Raw genomic sequence first — 24,405 nt, 5'->3', positions numbered from 1 at the left:
GAATTGTGCAGCTCTCCATCTAGGGAATTAAAGTTCTTGTAAGCTGGCTTTGTTGTGATCCCTATTATTTATTGCTGATTTATGAGGCTATTGGAAAGAACACAGTACCATCTTTTTGTGGTGATTGCATTTCTCTCTCTTGCTCTCTTGTGGAGGATATGAAGAAAGGAAAAGAAGGAAAGGAAAGGAAAGGAAAAGGGAAAGGGAAAGGGAAAGGAAATGAAGAAGGAAAAGGAAGGAAGGAGGAAAGGAAGGAAGAAAGGAGGGAAGGAAGGAAGGAAGAAAAGAAGGGAAGCAAGGAAGGAAGGAAGGAAGGAAAGGAGGAAGGAAGGGAGGGAGGGAGGGAGGAAGCAGGGAGGGAAGGAAGGGAGGAAGGGAGAAAGGAAGGAAGGACGGAGGGAAGGAAGGAAGGAAGGAAGAAAGAAAGAAAGGAAGAAAGGAAAGGAAGGAAGGTCAGTCAAGTAATTTAAAACAAAACCCAAGCAGCTTTTAGTTTTTAACAACTGAACATTGTGGTGTGGTACCTTTCCCAAAGACTTATAGTTAACCCTTTTGACATTTTGCTAGGCACCAATTTTGTTGTATCTGATTATATAAATCCATTCAGCTAAAATATTAAATTGCTCATCTGGCTTTTCTTTTTCTTCTTCTCCAACTGACCTGTCATGCTGACCGTCTTCTCGGATTTAGAGGCTGAAAATAGATATCCTCCTGAAGTTCTAACCTACCTGATATGTGCAATGATATTAAATTTAAGACTCCATATTTCTAAAAAAGCTTCTGAAGGAACTGGAAAAGATACAGGAAAGAACAATTGGATGATTTAATGGTTGAAAAATAGGCCCTTTGAGGATAGGCTGAAGGAGTTAGCATAATTCGTCCAGGAGAAGAAAAGGCTCAGGGGAGACCTAACTGTCATAAAGTATGTGAATCATTAGTGTAAAGTAGAAGAGGCTTGTTATTTTTCATTTTCTCCAAGGATAAAAAGAAGAAAAATTCAAGCATCTAATCAATCTTTAAAAATAGGATTGGCAACTCCTTGACTGATAACTCCGTTTTTTCTCTTCTATAAGCAACTATCTAAATAAGTCCTTGAGGGTCTTTTCTTCCCTGAGATGGCCGTGGTTACTGTGGTCTCACTTTTAAAGCAAAGACAACTATGCTTATTAAAAGCTTATCTGGACACACTCTACGTACTTTTAGAGCAACTAAACCCTATATTTAGGATAAATCATCTAGACTAGCATATGCTACACTAAAGACCAAAATAAACTCGGAGTTCCTGTCTATGTTAAATGTTAAATCAGCTGTTGCAAACTAGTGACGATTTTATACCACACAAGGTTATCTCCTTTCTCTATCACACGTCCCATTAGAAGATTATTTTCTAATCAGATTATTTTTATACAAAAAGTATAATTAGTTAACTAGTGAGCAACTCATTGGTATACCTGATACACAGATATTTGTCCTAGATTTAACGTATATTGAATATGTTTTCTTATTTTCTTATATATATATATATATATATATAATGTGTTTATTTTCTTATCCATTGAAGCACTATAAAATGACTTCTGTTTTTTTCTTGCTATTGCCATGCAAACTTAAAAAGAAAAACACAAAGTAAGTGAATCTACATTAAAATAAGTAGGACTGTGAGGCTCTATTTTCGCCTTGGGGTTTGAACTTAGCTCTCTGCGTCTTAGGCAGCAGCTCTAACACTGAGCCTTGCTCCCAGCTCTAGAAAAACAACTAAACATAACATTGAGGTGTTATAATTTTTTTATTAAGTGCTATTATTTTAGTACTTGTGACCCCCAAAATTGCATAATCAATGCCAAAAAGAGCATATATCAACTACTGAAACCCCCTTTGCTTATAGTAATCGTATTTTATTAAGAAAATAAGCTTAGCTCTGAATCTTCTTCTTTTCTAAGCCAAGGCAAGGAAACAGAAACAGATGACCCATATATAGAAGAGCTGTAGGAAAAATAAATATTTATCACTACATAGCATAACTAGGACAGTTTCTTCAACTTCCAACACGTTATAGGTCTATTGCATTACATTTGAGAAGACACATTTGCCCATTATATTGTAAACTATTGTTTAAAGTATGCCTATAATTTTCTTGGAATAAAGTAAAGCCACACAGATAAAAAAAATCTATCCTGTGCATTCAAGATAAAAGCAATAGATTTTCATTTGTATAAGAATCTTATGACATTTTCTACATTTTCTTAAATCTTCCTAAGTGTTGATGATTTTTGGCAGGCAAATATTTTTCAGTTTGCATAAATGTTGATTGTCTTGGCTGTCAGATACTTTCCTTTTGCATACCAAGATTGATTTTCCTGGCTTCCTGAATTTGAATTTACCAAGAGCAAAAAGCTTTAAAGATATAAACTGAAAATTTAAAGTGATAGCTTCTACTGTAGCTAATATTAAAACCCAATATTCAGCTAACATCAAAACCCTTGCTTTCAGATTAAGATAAAACAAAACTAGAAAACATCATGATATATGCACCACTACCTCAGAAAACTAGAGACAGAAATGAAAAAAATAATTATTATCTTTAAAAATAAGCATTTTTAGTAGCAGAAAGTACAGGGCAATCTGTTCCCATGGCAAACAACAACACTCCTTCCTTATTTTCAATAATGTAATTTATAAGAAGAAAGATAAGTTTACATTTTCTAGTCTCAATAATTACCAAAAGCAGCATTTCAAGTAGTAATCAATGAATATAGTGAAACCACCAAATTATACTTTCTTTTCATTGAAGTTATTTCAACACCAAGAAAGACTGTCAAAATAATATTGGAACATTAAAAAAAGGTGTTCACATCTTGGAAGAAGAAATAGCACGATTGTTTTTTTATTTCACAGAGACTGGGGAAGCAACACAGGAATCTTTTTGTTTTAAAAATTGTTATTAAGTATTCACTTCTCTTTCCTCTACCCATCTGCAAGAGTTGGTCATCCAAATGCCTTCCTGAGAAACATGACATTTCCAGATTGTTTTACTTTTCCAAAGATTGTATTACTTTGACCTTTCGGCCCAAGGCTTTTTCGTGGGAAATAATGAGCAGTCTTTACAATCTTTTATAATATGAAAAAATTCATTAGCATAGCTGCTACTTGAAGAAAACATTCTAATTTAGAGTTTCATATAAATATTTTGAGTATTTGAAAGCTGATTGTATATATGCACACATGTATGTAAATAGATATACTGAGCTAATAGCCTAGAGTATGTGTTAATTTCTGAATTTGAGTTAACATTAATTTCAGCTTTGTTGTAGTCATTCATTCCATTTTTCAGTTGTTCATATAAGGTATTTTTGTTCCAAGTTATAACAAATTTATGTTTGTTGAATACCAATTACCTGGAATAGAAAATATGTGGCTATATTAAAATATGTGATCATTGGAGCATCCAAATGACTACATTTTTACATTATGTCATCAACCAGTATGTATATACATCTTATGCTTCCATGGGAATCTAGTGAGTCACCATTCATGAGTATGAAGGGAAAGTTATAACATGAAAAATTGGAAGAACTGGCTCGATTGGCTCATGCCTAGAGCTATGGAGGGTCAGGATTCCAGGCCAGTCTTGGCACAAGTTTGTAGTACTGCATCTCAGGAAAGAGCTAGGAGTGATAGCATACAGATCGGAAGTGTAAAATATACAGATCGTGGCTTAGGCATGAACCAAGAACAGGGGTGGGGAGAGTGTGGAAAGAAGCAAGAACCCATCTCAAAATAACCAGTGTAAAGAGATCTGGAGTCATGGCTTAACAGTAGAGTTCCTGCCTAGGAAGCAATGTACTCTGAAGGGAAACCCCAGTAGGGAATTTTCATTTCCTTTGTAACTTCACACATATTGATGCAACTGTATTCAGATATCAGATACTTAATTTAGTGTCCCTTGCTTTTTTCCAACTTGGTGCTGATACAAATAAATCAGAAAGTAGATTTCCTAAAATAGCAGCAAGGAAGGGGAAAGGAAAGAAGTGGGGACAGTTATATACAAACAACAAAGATAATTTTTCTGGCTTTCTAAATTAGAATTTGTCAAGAGTAAGAGACAAGTTTACATTTATAGGATCTACTACACCTAATATTAAATTTAATAGGTATATAACACCTTCTAAAGTTACTTAGGACATGTTTACTATGTTCTAACCTAATATGTAAAGAATTTCATGAAATGAGAAAAGAAAAGAAATTACACACTGTAGGGAATGAATCCAATATGAATATATGTACATATATATATATTCATAGATAAAAACTAAATGTCTAGAACTTACATTTACCAAAATAGATCAAGGAAATAGAAAGTAAAACAATGAGATACCAAATTTTATTGATAATATTTTGAGCTTGATGGCACCTGATACTGACAAAAGTATTCAGAAAATAGTTGAGAAAGAATTGTGTTGGACAAACTTAAGAAATTCCTTTCTATCAAAATTTTCATGCCATTTGAAGTTAGACATTCTACCTCGTATAGTTTGTCCCACATTCATGTACAAAATTTTCATTGCATTTGAGAGGAAAAAGTTGTGAGAAAACCTAATAATCTTTTAATGAAACAATGAAATATATTAAAGCCTTAAAAAGACAGTAGATCTTTTTACTGCTATATAAATTAAGCAAAAATTACATGGTAGTCTAGACAGTGTTATGTATTTAATAGAGTAATATATATATATATATATATATATATAAATATATATTCCACTTTGCTATTTTTAAGCAGTACTCTGGGAATTGAACTTATTCTTGGTAGCCAACACTTGAATCATACTTCAGGCCTAAAGTGATATAGATTTATTGTAAAAGACACATGATTTAAAATAGATATTAAATTTTATGTGCATGTAAGAAGAACTAAGTGGATACAGAATAGAATGATAATGATTCAACAGTTAACTTGCAGAGTAGAAAGGAGTTGGTAAAGGGAGAAAAACAACAAAATTCTTTAAAGCAGGAAATATTCAAATAATAGAATTGTGTGTGGAGATTAACAAAGTATAAATATGTACCAACAGACATATTACTTAGTGCCATTAATATGTAGATTGGAGTATCTTTAAAACCTTTTTATGTTATTTTTATATGTTTCATTGGGAAGTTCCAGAAGAGTATACACTAACTTTTTAACTATTATTTAGGGATCGGAAGAGAAAGTAAAAAGAAGCGAAAATTGATTATTCTCTCATAAGAGTCTTTATTGAATGAATCTTTACAACTCTGTTATACTTTTATAATTTAAAATATTTCCTTAAACCTTTAAAGGAAAGATAAATTCAATGTTACATAAACTTTTTCAGAGAAGATACAAGAGAAAAATGTTTATTTTTAATGAAGCATAGTACTGATACAAACCAAAAACTACACACAGAAAATGAAGCTATAAAATGTCATTGTGCTTATAATTATGAAGGCATATCACCAATGTTCCAAGGCAGCATTCTTCAATGAATTAGGTAAACATTTCTGCAGAAAAATATATGACAATCAAATTGAGAACACTGAATAATATTAATGAGTCTTAAATAATTTTAGCTTAATTTTTAATCCCAATGGAATTTTTATGCTAGGACAAGGGAAAAAATGAGTTTTTTCAGAGACTGTGGAAAGGAATTTTATGGTAAGTTAACAATCAGAAACCAATGTTAGATTTTAAAATTATGCCTCCTAAGCAAGAGGAATTTCCTATAGATTAGCAAAAAAATTGCAACATTATGAATTTTCTTAGTATGTTTTTCCATGATTAATTGATGAGAGAAATCATGTTATCATTTCTATATACCATTAAAGAGTGAATATAAGGGGCTGGGAAGGTGGCTCAGTGGTAGAGCACTTGCCTTGCATGCATGAGGCCCTGGGTTCGATGCCTCAGCACCACATAAGCAAAAAGAAAAAAGCCGGAAGTGGCGCTGTGGCTCAAGTGGTAGAGCGCTAGCCTTGAGCTGAGGAGCTGAGGGACAATGCCCAGGCCCAGAGTTCAGGCCCCATGACCGGACCCCAAAAAAAAAAAAAAAAAAAAAAAAAGAGTGAATATAAATCAGCAAAACTAGTGACAAAATTTTAAACTTTCCACAAAGAGATGGGCGCCTAATCAATGCTAATTTTTATTTTATTTTATTTTTTATTTTTTGCCAGTCATGGGTCTTGAACTGGCACTATCCCTGAGCCTCTCTGTGCTCAAGGCTAACACTCTTCCACTTGACCCACAGCACCAATTCCGGCCTTTTCTGTTTATGTGGTACTGAGGAATCAAACCCAGGGCTTCATGCATGCTAGGCAAGCACTCTACCACCAAGCCACATTCCCAGCCCCTCAATGCTGATTTTTAAAAACCAAGATGAGGATACTCACTTTTACTTAACATTTCACATGGATTGATATAAAAAAACACTCAGATCCTCATTTTTTAAATATATATTTTATTGTAAAGATACTGTACAGAAGGATTTCAGTCACATGAGTAAGATAATGAGTCTATTTCCTATCAAGCATTGTTATCCCCTCCTTTGTTTTTCCCCTACCATCCCTTTCCTCCCCACCTTCCCAACTCCTCCCTTCACCCCCTCCACCCCCACCCCACCCCCAGCAAAGTTGTAAAGTTCATTTTCAACATAGTATCTTATACATCTCATTGTTCCAGTGGGTCATCTTGTATCTTTATTTCAGCATTTTGTTATTTTCCTTCCCCACCCCAAATTAGAAAAATGTATATACAAGATACAGGACACCAGAATCAAATACAGTGACAACAGGGTATGGTATACCATTGGGGGAAGAGCATACAAAGAAACAAAAAATATCACATAGTACATTAGTACTATTTAAATATAAAAATAAAATTTAAAAATAGAAAAAAAACTCATCTCTTGGGTGAAACAGGCACTCTCATATTTCTGATGAATATATAAACATACAATTCCATGGAGAAAATGTCAAATATATATATATATAAATACATACATATGTACATATGTATGCATATCCAGAATCTGGGTTCAAGCCCCATGACAGAAAAAATAAATAAGGAAATAAATTTTATTTATGCATTAAAATTCACAAACGTTTACTAAGAACTATAAAAAAAATCAAATAAAACGTACCAGGTTTCTAAATAGCAAACCAAAATTTAGATACTATTTTTCTACTAATATATTAGGAGAAAATCCTATCATTTTCTATGTGAGGTATATTTTAGGTTGACAAAAGAATTGTTTCCTATGGGTAATTTAAATTCATGAAAACACATGCACTTAGTGGGCTTGTGGAACTTGACCTACTAACTGGAAGGAAAGTGAATTCAATACAGTATATAATTAGTGATGGCTTAATATCTGATGGAAAAATTTCATTGTAGCCTGGCTCATGTCTGTTTTCCAAGCTACTCAGGAAGATGAGATCTGGGAGACTGAGGTTCAAGAGTCAGCTCTAGTAGCAGATCCCATCTCTTATTATCTAGCAAAAAGCTATCGTGGAGGTACGCCTCAATAGAGCACTGGCCAGGAGCACCAGCAAGCTGGGTGAGAATTCAAGGCCAGTCCTCATTTCAGTGACAAGAAAAGAAAATGTTGTTATACAAATATATCACAAAGGTTTATCATTTTTTAAAAGAAGAAATTAAACACCTACCTGCCTTTCATATTAAAGTAGTATAATTACATATTTGGATTAAACGTCTAAAACTAAAAAAGATGAAATCACAAGGGAACTTTTAAAAGAATGTTAAGTATTAACTTGATCTCAGGATAGTGAAGGTCTTCCCCAAGTGTGAAGCAAACAAAGAATTTCTAAAAGGGAAACCAAAAAAACACAAAGGAAGCCATGTGGTTTTATGAATTAGTTTCTCCATGTATTCAGAAGAGATAATGCTTGAGTTTAAAAGGTGAAGTGTAACAAACATGTGGGTGATACATCCTCCGGGAAGGATGGTGATGTGGCCACAGGTCCAGCTATGACCTGTCTAATAACTGATTAAAAGGGAAATACCAGCTGAGATTATGAAAATGTGCACATTCTAAGGTAATAGCAAATACTTGAGAAAACTGAAACCTAAATATTTAAGAATGAAACAATTGTTCCATAGCGTCTCTAACATGAACTATCCAAAGGCCATATTACAAACAATATTGCAGAAAATAATTAGGGACATTTCACTTCTTGTAAATTGCACATCTATACTACATAATGAAAATAGTTGTCTAGAGATTATATGGATATATATGTTACATATTATATATAATAGTCATAGTTAATATATACATTATGTTGTTAAAAGAAAATACATGTATAGAAAAAAAGACTAGAAGAAAATACTTCCAAATGTTAATACTACCTAACTGGTTAGTAGTCTAGTAGATGATGTTATTTTCTTCTTTTAACTAGCCTATGCTGTCTAAATTACCTACAGTAAAGACATGTCATTCTTCTTACTGGAAATTATAATTTAAATTAGAAAACCTCCTAACCAAAATGATACAATTTTTCCCAATTTTTATAATTCAGTGATTAAATACTCAATGACATATCTCTCCTAGAAATTACACTGTGACTCCTTGGTATAATTTGCACTCTGTAAATTAATTAACCAACTAATAATTTCTACCACTTGACTTTTCAACTCCTTTAACTATGAAATTCTTTTTTAAAAGCAATTGGGAAGCTTCGTTGCCCATTTTATGCACCTATTAGGCAAATTGCTGAAATATTCACTTAAGAATATCCATTTACCTTTTCATGAAACTGTTTTGGAAAAATCAGCCTTAATTGGGTCCAAGTCTTTCACCTTAATTTCATATTTCCTTGCTCGCATTCATGTGGACAATTAGTCACAAATGTAATACAGTTATAAAGCAAACACACTGAAGATGAAATCTTCCTACGATCCTCACAGCATGTATCCATTGGCTACAGGGACCTCAGAACCACTCATGATGAAAGCATGTAACCATGAAAGTCGGTTTCAAGTCTGTATTTCATTGACGCTACAGCTGAAGGTCAGAATTATCATATTCTTATGAAGTAGATGTCAAAGCAGAGTAATAATCAGTAGCTATTTTAATGAGCCACACACAATCATTTTTGGCTCCTTTCGTAAAACATCCTCTAGAATATGAAAGGGAATACTTACATTTACCTTCTCACAGACCAACAGGATTTCCCTTTTAATTCATCAGCAAACTAGACTTCAAAAGCATTATTTTCCAGTTGTTGACACAATTAAAATGAATGTCACATTTTAATTTTCTACTAATCATATCCTCTTCTATAATTGTCTGGGCTACCTTGGAATGCAGAATAGAAAATCAATACATGCAATTAAAAAATGTAGTATTTTCCAGTGTGTTTCCTTTAATATATAGGAAATGTTTCTGTTTCTCTCCATAAGTGTTTGGAACATTGAGTCCATTTCTCCCACAAAGCATGTACTTTCTCTCTTGAGAATAGACGCATGGCAAAGTTGCATGCTCTCCTTCCAATACCGTAGAGTGCTATAATGTACTACACAAGAGACCTGGTTAAAAAAAAAAGACTACTGAATGCATAGCACACCTAACACCTCTCCTTTTGAACATTCACACAAGCTTGAAGCAAACCTGACTTCAACAGAGTAGCTAGATGTACCGTTGAATGTATCCCCCTATATTAATCTGTCTTATGTTGGAGCTTCTTTTCAATTATTTTTATGGACTATTACTGTCTTCTAAAGACTGAGTGCTAATAAATCACCTCCATGAACCGTGTATGGTAGAAAATGTGCTGTTGAGAGATCACCAATCAGCTTCTTTGGGAATTGGATATAGTTTCAGAAGTCATTAGATAGGGTAGGACAGAAGGGAGAAGACAAAGCATTGGGTCTTGCCAAGATTCATGAACACAGACGTAATCTCGTCTCTCTAGAGAGGCTCAAACCATTGACTGTCTCTGGGAGGCTCTCAGTGAAGATAGAATGGGCAAGAACATTCCTCGGTCTCTTTCTTCTAACTGCTGGTCTGTAATCACCCTCCACCCTCAAGATACATCCAGGCCATTCATGTATCTCTTACCAAGAGGTCACTCTCCTACTAACGGCATATAACCTCACTTTATCGTGAACCTCTACCTGAGGGGATATGCTAGCAAGTGTCACTGGTTCATTTGCATTGCCATGCAACAGTGTAAGCTTTGCATTGGCTAGAGTTCCAGAACAAGCTGTGCCCAACACATAATTCCCCTCAGCAATGAATGGAAATGGGTTGACCTACCAAACACAAACTCTCTCTCTCTCTCTCTCTCTCTCTCTCTGTCTCCACCACATAATATACATAAGAATTGCAAAAGCTATCTGAACCTCTTCAAAAGCATTCAGGATTGGTTTGAAGCCAACTCAGTCAGGAAAGTTGAGAAGAAACTTATCGCCAATTGACTATCAAAAAGCTGGAAATGAAGCTGTGACTTGAGTGATGGAGTGCCAGCCTTGAGTAAAAGCTCAAGGACATCTCCCAAACCCTGAGTTGAAACCCCAGGGACAGGGCCAAATAAATAAATAAATACTTCATGGCAAAATCAGTGAGATGAGAGGAAAAGAAAGGGGTGGAAGGTTGTTCAGTATGTTCAAAAAGAGAGTCTACTATACTGCTTTCTACATTTCTATGATGGAATTTATTACTCATCCAAGTATAACTGATAATTGAGATGGTATTTCACCATCTCTCCAAAAACAACAATGCCACATGTCCAAAAGTCCACATTGCAAAAATCGCCTATCCTAAAGGTTGTAAGGAGTCCCTGTATGAAAACCATCTCATACCAAATAAATCATGCTGCTGTCACAGAGAAAAAAAAAAAAAAAGCATTCAGGATTGATGAGCCTAGGAGGTCCCATAAAAAAAGTATCACCCTTCCCCTCCATCATCCAGCAGAGTTACAAACTTTTGGAGCAAAAGTCTTTAATGGACACTTCCCTCAAGCATAGACTCCCAGATTATGTTTCTTACAGATAAGACCAAATAGTCCTGACCCCTGTGTTCTCATGTCATTGGTAAGGGTTTAAGACTCGTGCAGGATCCTGCTAGGTTTCTACTGTTTTCCCCAGTAGTCACCATCTCACGCATCTGACTTGAGACTCTTGGGACTTACGCCTTTCTCCCTGCTTTCAGCAGACCAAACAGAAGCTCAGAACCACTGAGGTGCCTTTCAATACCTGACTCTATTTCTCAGGCCATGCTCTGAGCTATGGGTTACCATCCCAAATTCCTACTCTCTATTTCCTTTCTCTGCCTTAGATTGTCCATCATATCCAATGCCACATAAACGTGAGTCCATGCTGCTTTCTAATCTGCCTGTCTTGTCTCCTCACTCAGATGTCTCTGTGAGGACATGGGTTCACTGTTCTATTCCCACTCATTATCACAACACATCGTAAGCATAAATATATGGTTTTGAAGAAACATAGGAATGAATACATAAAAATCCTATATGCACCTGTGAGCTGTGAATCTAAAGGAAATCTGATTCCTTGAGTTTATTATTTTAACTTTTGAAATCTGCTTGCCTTCCATTTTGTACAGAAGTTTTCCTCTGGAGAGTATTGGATGCCTAGGATGGTGGGAAGGGAACTGGGTCTCAGTTTGCTCTCATACTAAGTTTGGTTTGGTATACCGCTAAGCTAACTGATAGAAGGCCTAGCAAGATCTAGGAATAGCTAAAAGAAATGGGTTAACTACCAGGGGAAAGTGAGTCTAGATTTAATTTTATGGACTCATTTCTCATATGATCATCAAGGGCTTCTGTTTGTTAAGAACAGAATTCATGTGTACATCACTTTAGTGCAAAATTAATGCTACACTTTAACCAGAGTTATTCTTAATGATATATCTTATCTAATTATAAAGATTAAATATGTTAATGCCTGAAATGCCCTAGAACATATAAGGGCTTAATAAATGAGAGCTGGCTCTACTCTTAGTTGTTAGATTAATTATCATCATTAGACTAGGCATTGAGAAAACATCTGGGAAGGGAGCTATTTCTCTTTTTTTTTTTTTTTTTTTTTTTTTTAAAATGAAATTTTATTATCAGAATGTCCCTTTCTTAACTTTCAAAACAGAATTTCCATTTCCAAAGATGAAGTTGCTCAAAACAGAGACACATGACAAACTACAACTAGGCTTTGGTTTTCAAAGAGAAAGAGGAAGGAAGTTAGTGTGATTTTCAAGAGTATGTAGATTGAGAACATTTTTTGACTCATATATGAGATTGTGCGTCCTAAAACACTTTACAATATAGATGGATCACATTGTTTTTGAGGTCACTAAATATCAGATCTAGAATTCTAAGTCAGGTTCCTCTAAGAGATAGTTTCAGAGATATCAGCCAAAAGAGGAGCTACACCATGAAGTGAACAATCTCCGAAGAGGACCAAAGACTTCTCTCTCTGTCCATACTTTCACCCCTACAGCAATTCATCTTCCCTACCATGAATGAACTTAACAATTTTCTTTTTTTTCTTTTTTTTTTTTCTTTTTTTTTTGTTTTTGTTTTTAATTTAATTTAATTTTATTTGTGAACATACTGTACAGAGGAGTTACAGTTACATGGGCAGGATAATGTGTACATTTCTTACCAAGCATTGCAGCCTCCTCCTTTGTTTATCCTTCACATCCCTTCCCAGCCTCCCCCCTCCCCCCCTAATCCCAATCCTTCTCCTTCCTCCCTCCCCCCAGCCCCCCCCCACCAACATTGTAAAGTTCGTTTTGGACATGACAACTTGTACTTCTCATTGTTGCAACAGGTCCACCTGTATCCTTAAACAACTGGTTTTTCCCTATCTCCTCCACAAGTTATACTGACATCAAATATAGTGAAAGCAAGGGTTATACTGTGGGGGAGGGACATACAAAGCAACAAAGAGATAATCTTATAAATGTGTTAGAAACACATGCATGAAAGAAAAAAACATTAAAATACACATCTAAGGGTTCATTTTCCTGACATCACATTATCTGACCTTTTCCGCTTGACTCATACATATACTAGATATTACAAATAAGGGAAACCATGGGACCTACGTTTCTTTGGGCCTGGCTTACTTCACTTAATATAATTTTTTCCAAGTTTTTCCATTTCCTAACAAATGGGGCAATGTCATTCTTTCTGATGGAGGCATAGAATTCCATTGTGTATATATACCACATTTTCTTGATCCATTCATCTACTGAGGGGCATCTGGGTTGGTTCCATATCTTAGCTATGGTAAATAATGCTGCAATAAACATAGTTGTGCTGGTAGCTTTAGTGTGGTCTTGTTTGTAAACATTAGGGTAAATGCCCAAAAGTGGGATTGCTGGGTCATAGGGGAGCTCTATGTGGAGTCTTTTGAGGAACCTCCATACTGCTTTCCAAAGTGGTTGAACAAGTTTACATTCCCACCAACAATGAAGTAAGGTTCCTTTCTGTCCACATCCCCTCCAGCATCTGTTGTTGTTAGAGTTCTTGATTTTTGCCGTTCTCACTGGAGTGAGGTGATATCTCAATGTTGTTTTGATTTGCATTTCTTTTATGGCTAGGGATGTTGAACATTTCTTCATGTGTCTATTGGCCATCCTTCTTTCTTCTTCAGAGAAGTTTCTCTTTAAGTCTTTCGCCCACTTATTTATTGGGCAGTTGTTTCTTTGAGGATTTGTTGTTGGGGGGTTTAATTTTTTGAGTTCCAAGTATATTTTAGATATGAGACCCTTGTCTGTTGTATGGCTAGTAAAGATCTTCTCCCAATCCGTGGGCTTTCTATTGATCTTGCTAGCTATGTCATTTGCCCTGCAGAAGCTCTGCAACTTTATGCAATCCCATTTGTCCAACCTTTCTTTGATTTGTTGTGTTTCCAGGTCTCTATTCAGAAAATTTCGGCCTGAGCCAAGGAGACCTAGGGTTTCTCCTATTCCATCCTGTAATGTTTTCAGAGTGTCTGCTTTGAGTTCAAGGTCTTTGATCCATTTGGAGTTGATTCTGGTGCAGGGTGATATATAAGGATCTAGCTTAAGTTTTCTACATGTAGTTAACCAATTTTGCCAGCACCATTTACTGAAGAGGTTGTCTTTCTTCCATTCTATTGTTTTAGCTCCCTTATCGAAGATTAGATGGCTATAGGTCTGTGGGTTCATTTCTGGGTTTTCAATTCTATTCCATTGGTCCTGAGGTCTGTTCTTATGCCAATACCAAGCTGTTTTGATTACTATGGCTTTATAGTAGAGTTTGAAGTTTGGTATTGATATTCCTCCAGCAGTGTTCTTTCCATTCAGGAGCGTTTTTGCTATTCGGGGTCTTTTATTGTTCCATATGAATTTTTGGATTGCCTCTTCTATTTCCTTGAAGAATGAGGGTGGAATTTTGATAGGTATTGCGTTGAATTTGTAGATAGCCTTGGGAAGTATTGCCATTTTCACGATGTTAATCTTTCCAATCCAGGAGCATGGGAGGTTTTGCCATTTTTTAAGTTCTGTGTTGATTTCCTTTTTCAAGATTTTAAAGTTTTCATCATAGAGGTCCTTCACTTCTTTAGTTAAGTTAATTCCTAGGTATTTTATTTTTTGTGGGGCTATTACAAATGGAGTTGCTTTCCTAATTTCAGCCACACTTTTCTCATTGTTGGCATACAGAAAAGCCATTGATTTTTGGGGGTTAATTTTATAACCTGCTACTTTGCCGAAGTTTTGAATCAGCTTGAGTAATTTGGGAGTGGAGTCTATGGGATTCTTTAAATACAAGATCATGTCATCTGCAAAGAGGGAGAGTTTTATTTCTTCTTTCCCTATTTGGATCCCCTTTATGTCTGCATCTTGTCTTATTGCTGTAGCTAGGCATTCTAATACTAGATTGAAGAGAAGTGGAGAGAGTGGGCATCCTTGTCTTGTTCCTGAGTTAAGAGGAAATGGCTTTAGTTTTTCACCATTGAGTATAATGCTGGCTGTAGGTTTGTCATATACAGCCTTTATCGTATTGAGGAATGTTCCATGGATTCCTAATTTTTCCAAAACCTTCATCATAAAGGGGTGTTGGATCTTGTCGAATGCTTTTTCTGCATCTATTGAGATAACCATGTGGTTCTTATTCTTGCTCCTGTTGATGTGGTGAATAATATTAATTGATTTGCGTATATTGAACCAGCTTTGCATCCCTGAAATGAATCCTGTTTGATCGTGGTGTATGATTTTTTGGATGAATTGTTGAAGTCGGTTGGCCAAAATTTTGTTGAGAAGTTTTGCATCAGTGTTCATCAAAGAAATGGGTCTATAGTTCTCTTTCTTTGATGAGTCCCTGTCTGGTTTTGGGATGAGGGTTATGATGGCTTCATAGAATGTGTTCGGTAGTGAGCTTTCTCTTTCAATTTCATTGAAGAGTTGGAGGAGTATTGGTGTGAGCTCTGCTTTGAAGGCCTTGTAAAATTCCGCTGTAAAACCATCTGGTCCTGGACTTTTCTTAGCTGGGAGGTCTCTTATTGCTGTTTCTATCTCAATGCTTGATATGGGCCTGTTAAGCTGGTTTAACTCATCTTGGTTTAGTTTTGGCATGTCAATATTTGCTAGGAAAAGGTCCATTTCTGTCAAGTTCTCAAACTTATTAGCATAAAGTTTTGAGAAGTATTCCCTTATAATGTTCTGAATCTTGGTTGTTTCCGTGGTGATGTTTCCATTTTCATCTCTGAGTTTATTAATTTGGGTGTGTTCTCTTCTTTTTCTGATAAGATTTGCTAAGGGTCTGTCAATTTTGTTAAGTTTTTCGAAGAACCAACTCTTTGTTTTGTTGATTCTTTCTATAGTTTTTTTGGATTCTAATTCATTTAATTCTGATTTAATTTTGATTATTTCTTTCCGTCTACTGGATTGGGGTTTATCTTGCTGCTCTTTTTCAAGGAGGTTTAGATGTGTCATTAAATTGCTAGTTTCAGATTTCTCCAATTTGTTGATATGGGAGCTCAGAGCTATAAACTTGCCTCTGAGTACTGCCTTTGCTGTGTCCCAGAGGAGCTGGTAATTTGTGTGTTCATTTTTATTGAATAGCATGAACATTTGAATTTCCTTTCTAATCTCTTCCATGACCCACTCTTGATTCAGCAGTGTGTTGTTCAGCCTCCATGTGATACTGGACTTTCTTTGGTGGCTTTTGGTGTTGAGTTCTAATTTTATTCCCTTGTGGTCAGAGAGAATGCAAGGTATAACTTCAATGTTTCTGAATTTAGACAAGTTTGCTTTGTGGCCTAAAATGTGGTCTATTTTAGAAAACGTTCCATGTGCTGCTGAGAAAAACGTGTATTCTGATGCTGCTGGGTGAAATGTTCGGTAGATGTCTGTTAAGTCTAGTTGATCTATGCAGCTGTTTAGATCTGTGGTTTCTCTGTTGAGTTTTTGCCGAGTTGATCTATCTAGTGGGGAGAGTGGTGTGTTAAAATCCCCAACAATTAATGTCTTTGGATCTATATGGGATTTGAGGGAAAGTAGTGTTTCTTTGATAAATTTGGGTGCTCCATTGTTTGGCGAATAGATATTTAGAATTGTAATATCCTCCTGAAGGAGAGATCCTTTAATTAGTATGTAGCGACCTTCTTTATCTCTTCTCACGAATTTTAATTTGAAGTCTATTTTATCTGATATTAAGATTGCAACTCCCGCCTGTTTATGGGGGCCGTTTGCTTGGTAGATTTTGTTCCAGCCTTTAACATTGAAAATGTGTTTGTTTTTACGGGCAAGATGTGACTCCTGCAGGCAGCAGATAGAAGGGTCTTGTTTTTTAATCCAACTAGACAGTCTATGTCGCTTAATTGGAGAGTTCAGTCCGTTAACATTAAGAGATAGGACTGAGAGGTATTTGGGAGTTCCTGCCATGTTATCCACCTTCTTGGGGGCTGCGAAAACTAGGTTCTTCCTATGGTTCTTGGATTCTCAGTTTGGGTGCAGTTTCTTGGCCTTTGTTGCGGTCTTGTTGGTTTTCTATGTGTAGGACATCTTTAAGAATCTTTTGTAGGGCTGGTTTGGTGGAGATGTATTGTTTCAATTTTTCTTTGCTATGGAAGGTTTTTATTTGGCCTTCAGTTATGAAGGAGAGTTTAGCTGGGTACAGTATTCTTGGTTGATAGTTGTTTGTTTTTAGGGCATGGCATACATCATTCCAGGCTCTTCTTGCTTTGATTGTCTCTGCTGAGAAATCTGAGGTGATTCTAATTGGTTTCCCTTTATAGGTGATTAACCTTTTCTCCTTGACAGCTTTAAGGATCTTTTCCTTGGTCTGAGTTGATCCTGTGTGGATTATAATGTGACGGTGGGATGTCCTATTCTGGTCTGGTCTATTTGGGGTTCTAAAAGCTTCTTGTATCTGAATAGGCCTATCTTTTTGTATGTTTGGGAAGTTCTCTGCTAGGATCCTGTTAAACAAATTTCCTAGACCATTAACTTCTGTTTCTAGGTGCTCCTCTACACCCATTATCCTTAGATTAGGCCTTCTGATGGTGTCTTCTAGGTGTTGAATAGATCTATCATACTTCTTGGACTTGTCTTGGATGGTTGTATGTTCTTTCTCTATAATATCTAGGCTGTCTTCAATCCCTGAGATTCGATCTTCTGCATGGTCTAACCTGCTGTCAAGACTCTCTACTTTGTTTTTTATCTCTTTTCCTTCTAATTGGTCAGCTTTGATGGCTTCAAGTTCTTTGTTGAAGCTCTGTTTTAGGTCTTGTATGAATTTCTTTACTTCCTTAATTTGGTGTTCAGTGTTTGTTCTCAAATCACTTAGTTGATTGGTTATGATTTCTTTGGACTCCCATTCCTTCTGTTGGGTTCCATTCAGCATTCCCTTTGTGGTCTCCCTGACTTCCTTCAGCTCTTTGTTAATGGATTCCATGAATGCCTTTAGTGATCTTTGTGTGTTCTCTACCTGGTCTCTCAATTCCTGTATTACTCTTTGATTAGCTTCCTCCCGTTTGTGGGATTCCTGCAGTTCTCTTTCCTCCCGTTCCTGGGATTCCTGCAGTTCTCTTTGAGTGTTCTCAGCCTGCTCACGCCATTCCTCCCTTTCTCTTTGAGTATTCTCAAGTTGTTCACGCAAATCCTGTATCATTTTTTGAGTAGCTTCCTCACGCTTATGATATTCCTGCATAAACTTTTGGGATGCCTCCTCTCTCTCCCTATCACGCTCATACAGAGTCCTTTGTAAGTTGTCAAACTTCTCATTTATCATATTTGCCACCAGTGTTTGTAGAGCTATTTGGGAACTCTCCTCTGGATTGTTCATTATCTGATCTGACCCCTGATTATCAAGATTGGGAATTGAGATACCTGGATTTGCCATTTTTCTTGTGTTTTTTCGGCTTACTCTGCCCATTTGAGATGAAAATAGCACCAGTTTTGTGCTAGAACACTATCTTAAGGCAACCATCAACCAACGTTTGCATTTATACAGTCAATAGTCTACAGATACAATCTAGTTCAACAGATACATCTATTCAACATCAAACAACTATATGTTAATGGGCTTCGAACCGCAGAGAAGAATTTGGGAAACCAGAAATTTTTAGGGTTAGGGAGAGATGTGGGTGAAAATTAGGAATAGATTGGTGTGAGGAGGCACAGGGAGAGTTAACTATGTCCTAATCTCAATGCAGGAAATAGGTTGGGTAGGATGCAAGTAGAGAGGGAGAGAAAAAGAAGAAAGGTAAAGGGAAATGAAAAGAGACCAGAAAAAAATTAGAAACGTAAAAATTAATATAGTTATGGAGATTGAAAGACCATCTATTTAGAGAGGAATGTGAATATAATGAGAAAACAGGAGGGAGATAGAGGAGATGTGAAAAACTTAAAAAATGCTTAAAATATTACATAGGTATAAAGAGGTAGTACTGCTATTAAGGAATTTAAGTCTCAGAGGTTTTGGATTGAGTAATAAGTTTGTGGATTAAGTGTGTACACAATGGGGGATAGGGTCTACTAGTTAACTATGGGTTTATCAGGATGTGCAGGACAAGAGTTAAGGCACATACAGAAGAACAAAAGAAAGGAAAAGGTGAAAAGGATAAGAAAGGGAGAAAAAAAAAGATCAGAAGTTCAGTAGAGCTAGACAAAAAACAAAAAGATAATTAAGAAAGAAAGAAATAAAAAGAGAGAAGACAAGAAAAGAAAGGAAAACGTACATTCACGTATTCCTAAAATAAAAATTATAAGAGGAAAAAAAAGTTACTGGAAAACAATTATTTTTTCAAAAAAGGCAAAAATTAAAGATTAATAAAAGTTTTAGAAAAGGAAAAAAAAATTTTATATATATAAGGTACCAAAAAAAAAAAAAAAAAAAAAAAAAGAAAAAAGAAAAGAAGAAAAAAAAAGTTCTTTGATTTTTTTTTTTTTTGATTTTTTTTTGGGAGGGGTGGGAAGAATCCTGTATCTCCCTTTTGTCTGTTACCAGCCTCTTGTTGGAGTCTCTGGTCAGCTTGAGGTCCTGTGGCTTGATTGGTTTCTTAAGTCAGTTTGTTGGAACAGGCAGAAAAATGCTCTGCTTTACCCAAGATTTTGAGATCCCCCTCCCAGGTTAGTTTAATGGGAGGGTGATCTGCTTTGAGAATCACAAAAGAGGGGTGATGAGGCTAGGTTCTGGTAGAGTTGAGGCCTTTCAACAAACAGTAGCTTTTCCCTGGGGCTATTTTGTGAAAAATTCACAGAGCCCACCCTGGAGCCATTCTCAGGGTTTCTGTTTTTCAATTGATTGTGGAGGCTGCTAGAGGGAGGGGCAGCCTCTGGCTCTGGTTACCCAGTGAGGAAAGCCACTCCAATGGCTGGTGCCTGAGCTGGGTGACTTTTCCCTGGATGGAGCTGAGTCTGGCAGGTCACTTCGCCGTTAAGTTCTTGTGACCTGTTAAATGACTCGTTTTATTCCAAGGCCTGAGTTGGAGCTAGCAGCTCCTCTGAGCTTTGTCGGTATCCAAGATGGAGATCACCGGTGCTGGGGGGGGAGGGGTGGCCTTCCCTCCTCTGCTCCCTGAGAAGGAGTGAGGAAGTGGGGCTACTCACGCCGAGTCTTGGATCCTGGGTCGTCTCTGGTCTGCAAAGTGCAGGATGAAGTTGTCCGCTCCTTGTCGGTTCTTGCTGGTGTTGAGTAGAATCCTCTCGCCCTCTGCGTCTGGCTCCTTCGTCCCGGACTCTCTGTGTGAGCGCTCAGGTATGGCCGCGGCTGCGGTAGCCGCTGCGACCCTGCCGCCCCCGCCGCGGCTGCTGGCAGGCGGTCAGATGTGTCTCCTTGTCTTGGCTTCCCCTCTCTTGTCTAACTCTCTGTCCTGTGATGGCACACTTGGTGTGATTCTCTGGCTTAGGACTGTTCACTGGAACTCTAAAACTGCTTTCTATGCGAGAGCTTGTTCAGATTCCAGCTTCTCCTCCGCCATCTTCCCGGAACTCCGCTATTTCTCTTATCATAGGCTATCAGCAGACATGCCTGCCCTTGCCCATCTCCCAGTATTCCCTGCTCCCCGACTCATCCGAGAGTCAGCTGGCCTAGGTGTCCTCTCTTCTGTGGGTCAGTGCCTTCCTGCTGTCTCTCTGGCTTCCAGGCTGTGGAATACTTTATGTGCAAACAAATTGGGCCTATGTTTTATGATTAGTCACTGGTAATCTTAAGAATGCTCCAGGTTGGGGAAATACATGTAGCTGAACATCGTTTCCCAATTAATTATCTCCTTAACTTCAAGTTTCCCAATTATCAGAAAAAAAAATTTAGAAAAAAATTGTAAGTACAAGAGTATTTGTGTATGTGTGTGCATGTGCACATGTGTGCATGTGTGCAGTGGCGGGTACTGGGGTAGGTCAGAGGGGCAGCATTCTGGTGAGTTTAATAGCTTTGCAGTTCATCTGAGAAGATTTTGCATAGAGGGCTGATGAGTTTTTTTTTTTAATCTTAAAATAGTTGTACAAGGAGATTACACTTTAACATGTCCATTTATAGGTACAACAGGTCTTGATTAGAGTCACCTTACATCATACTTTCTCCCTCCACATCTACCATCATCCCACCAGTCTCATCAAGTTTCCCAGTTCAATATTTACATATATAAACTGTGTTATGACTATCTTTGTTCATCATTCTTTTTCCCATTCGTATGTCCCCTAGCGAACAATGACCATTGACCAGATATGTGCTTTGAAAGTATTTGGTAAAAACTAGCTGAACTTACTATGAAGGTAAGAAGACAATTCAGAAAATGTGCCTGGATATCAGCAGAAAGAATAAACTGACTATAGGAGATGATATTTAATTCTAGAAATCAAAGAATGAAACTGCAACATCAAATGAGGACACAGGAGAGTTTTAACCCATTCTACCTCTACCACGTAGTGGTTGGAAAACCTTCCGGGAGTGTTGTGGCTGTGACAGAAAATCCTTGCAATGCCTCTGACACTTCTCTTGAAACATACTTGTATGTGGATGCCCCGCCGCTGGGAAAAAGAAATAGGAAGGTGCTGTGTGCATAATCATTTTGCTAATATGTGCTTTATCGGTATAAGATGACAGCACAGAGAAGCCATAAATGGTTGCGATTGTCAGAGTAGACAACCAATTGACCCTGAGTCCTCTATTCCTTTCACTCATCACTTTTATGTGTTTTGCAGAGAGGTCCATAAAGCAACACATCTGCCTTCTGGAAGGCTAAGCTCAGTTAGTTTCCATCAACCTTAAATGACAAAATGGTCTGCGGTGTTGTGTCCAGATCTTGAAAGCCTCCTTGCTCCAACTTTCTGTCAGCATTTGAAATACAGGCAGGATGGAGTACTTAAGATGAGGGGTTCTTGGTAGCAACATTTTCTTTGTCCTGCTTGCCTGGTTGAGTTTGAAGATTTCTCTGAGGCTAGAGAGGGTGACAATGAAAAGGAGTAGAACAGGAGGAAAGAGCTGTGAAGAGGGAAGCCTGTGATCCTTAACGTGGAATTCCTGCATAAAGATGGAAAAAAATGTTTGATTTTATTTACTCAGTAAGCCTAACAGTCATGTTTCTAAGCTGAGTGAAGTAACCCAGACTTTCAGCCAAAGTTATATTTCAGTCATTTAAATCACCTTTTTTTTTGAGATACAATAGGTAAATAAATAATTGCTCATTTTTAAGATGTACAACTTCATCTTTTGACATACACCTTTTAAACTAGCATCACAATCAAGGCAGTGCATTGGTCCTTCATCCCCACACACTTCCATCAAGCCCTGGCATCATATTTACCTCCAACCTCCCTCTACCCAGTCGTGTCCCATCCAACCTTTATTCTGCTTTTGCAGGCCTAACCTCATTGGCCAATTCCTAGGACTCACTATGGATGGAATCTTTCAGTGGGTTTGGCTTCTTTCACTCAATATAATTACTTTAAGATGTGTTTATATTGCAACATATACCATTCTTTTCATTTATTTTACTTTTGAATTAGCATACACATAGGGATTTCATTTTTAAAATTATGTTTAAATAGTTATATCCAGGAGTTACCGTTTAACAAAGTAGTTTATTAATACGATGCATCCTGATCAGTGTCACTCTTTTCAACAAAGTAGTTTATTAATACAATGCATCCTGATCAGTGTCACTCTTTTCAACAGTCTTACCCCACTTTGACACACCCTTTCTCTTACTTTTCTTAATTTCATAGTATATACAATGAGCTCTTGACTGCATTCTCCCTCCTTCTCCTTTTCATTTGTCTCCCTCTCTCCTTGTGGACCCAACCCTGTAAGTACTCATTTTCTTGCATTTATTTTGATGGATTTTGTCTTTGTCTTTCTAAGGAATTGCATTAAGTTCTTCCTAGAGTCCATAATATTTTAGTTAATAAATTTGTAACCACTTCTTTATCACCCAACCTTATAGCTCTTTGATTTATAGGAAAATTCTAGTTATCACAAATAAGGGAAAACATGCTAACTTTATCTGTGTAGCTGACTTTCACTTAATATAATTTTTTCAGTCTTCTACTGGGTGAGTAAAAGTCCATTGTGTACACTTAGCACATTTTCTTGATCCATTATTCTATTGAGAGGCATCAGGGTTGATTCTATATCTTGGGTATGGTGAATCGTGTTGCAATGAATATGATTGTTCTGGTGGCTTTATTGTAACCTTGTTTGTGATTTTCAAAAAACATGAAAGTCATCAGTTACATAATTTTCCTGGAAAGGATATGCTTTCATTCTTTTTATGGCTGAATGATGCTCACTGTGTTCATATACCACATTTTCTTTATCCATTCATTCACTGGTAAATACGGTATTTTCTTTATTCATTCATTGATAAGCACTTAGGCTGATTTCATCAATTGGCTACTAACTGCTGCATTGAACAGCAGTTTATCATAAACTGCCATTTACTCCTTTTGATAACTACCCAGGAGTGGTAAAAGTGGGTCGCGTGGTAGTTTTAGGGTTTTTTTTTAGAAAAACCTCTACACTGACTTCCATATTAACTTTATTAATTTATAACCCTATCAGCAATAAGTATGATTTCCTTTTCCTCTACATTTATTAAAGTACTTCTATCAGCCTTTGTTTAAGCTACCTCAAATATTTTATTAAATGCAAAAATATTTGAGATTTATTAATAAATTTTATGAAATGAGCTTGATATAATTATGAAATGTTTATCATGACTTTGTATTTTGCCCAATATCTACTTTATTCTGATCTTGATCTACTCATTCTACCTTCCTTCCAATGACTATTACTGTGTGATGTGTTGATCCAGCATTCTACTGTTATCTATTAGTGTTTGTATATTTAATGTCCTTCTCTTATAAATAGTAGGTATTGGTTTCTCTTTTTAATTCAATCTAATTATTTCTGCTTTATAACAGTATTTAATCTTTTTATATTTAGTATGATTCTTGATATAGGGGTAGGTCTAAATATAGCACATGTTTTTTGTATACAACTTTCCATTCCCGTCTCTGTTTTTCTCCTTATTTTAGATAAGTTGAATATTTACCTAGTCACATTTTGTCTATTTAAGCATAATTTTATTTTGTTATTTTAGTGGTTGTGTTGGGGTTTAATGGCATATAACTTTAATTTTTCAGACTTGCCCTTTAAGTCATAGTATATTATTTCATGTACATTACTGGAATATGTTAATAATACTTGACTGTAAACTCTTTATAATATTGTCATATTTTAATTTTACATGTTATTAAAATTATATTTTATATTTACAATACTTGGTTTTATTTTGTTTCAAAAATAAATGAATTCTTAATATGATTTGAATCATAAAAAATATATCTTGGAGTTCATTTTGACTAGCATCATTTTGTATGATCGTATGTACATTACTATTGAGCTATTGTGATCCTCTGCTAGGATGATCACATACATTTA

General features: G+C 36.3%; 1 protein-coding gene across 2 annotated transcripts in view; it reads left to right on the top strand.

The window, feature by feature from the left end:
• Vwc2l (von Willebrand factor C domain containing 2 like) overlaps nt 1–24,405 on the top strand; it is a 156,105-nt gene that overhangs the window by 25,642 nt on the left and 106,058 nt on the right. The gene's annotated exons all lie outside the window — the stretch shown is intronic.

The sequence above is a fragment of the Dipodomys spectabilis genome, unplaced genomic scaffold (genome assembly GCF_019054845.1).
Source record: "Dipodomys spectabilis isolate Male_0828 unplaced genomic scaffold, ASM1905484v1 ptg000051l, whole genome shotgun sequence".
NCBI classification, from domain to species: Eukaryota; Metazoa; Chordata; class Mammalia; order Rodentia; family Heteromyidae; genus Dipodomys; species Dipodomys spectabilis.
Note: the sequence above shows the minus strand (reverse complement) of the source record. Positions and strands in the feature narration are given on the sequence as shown.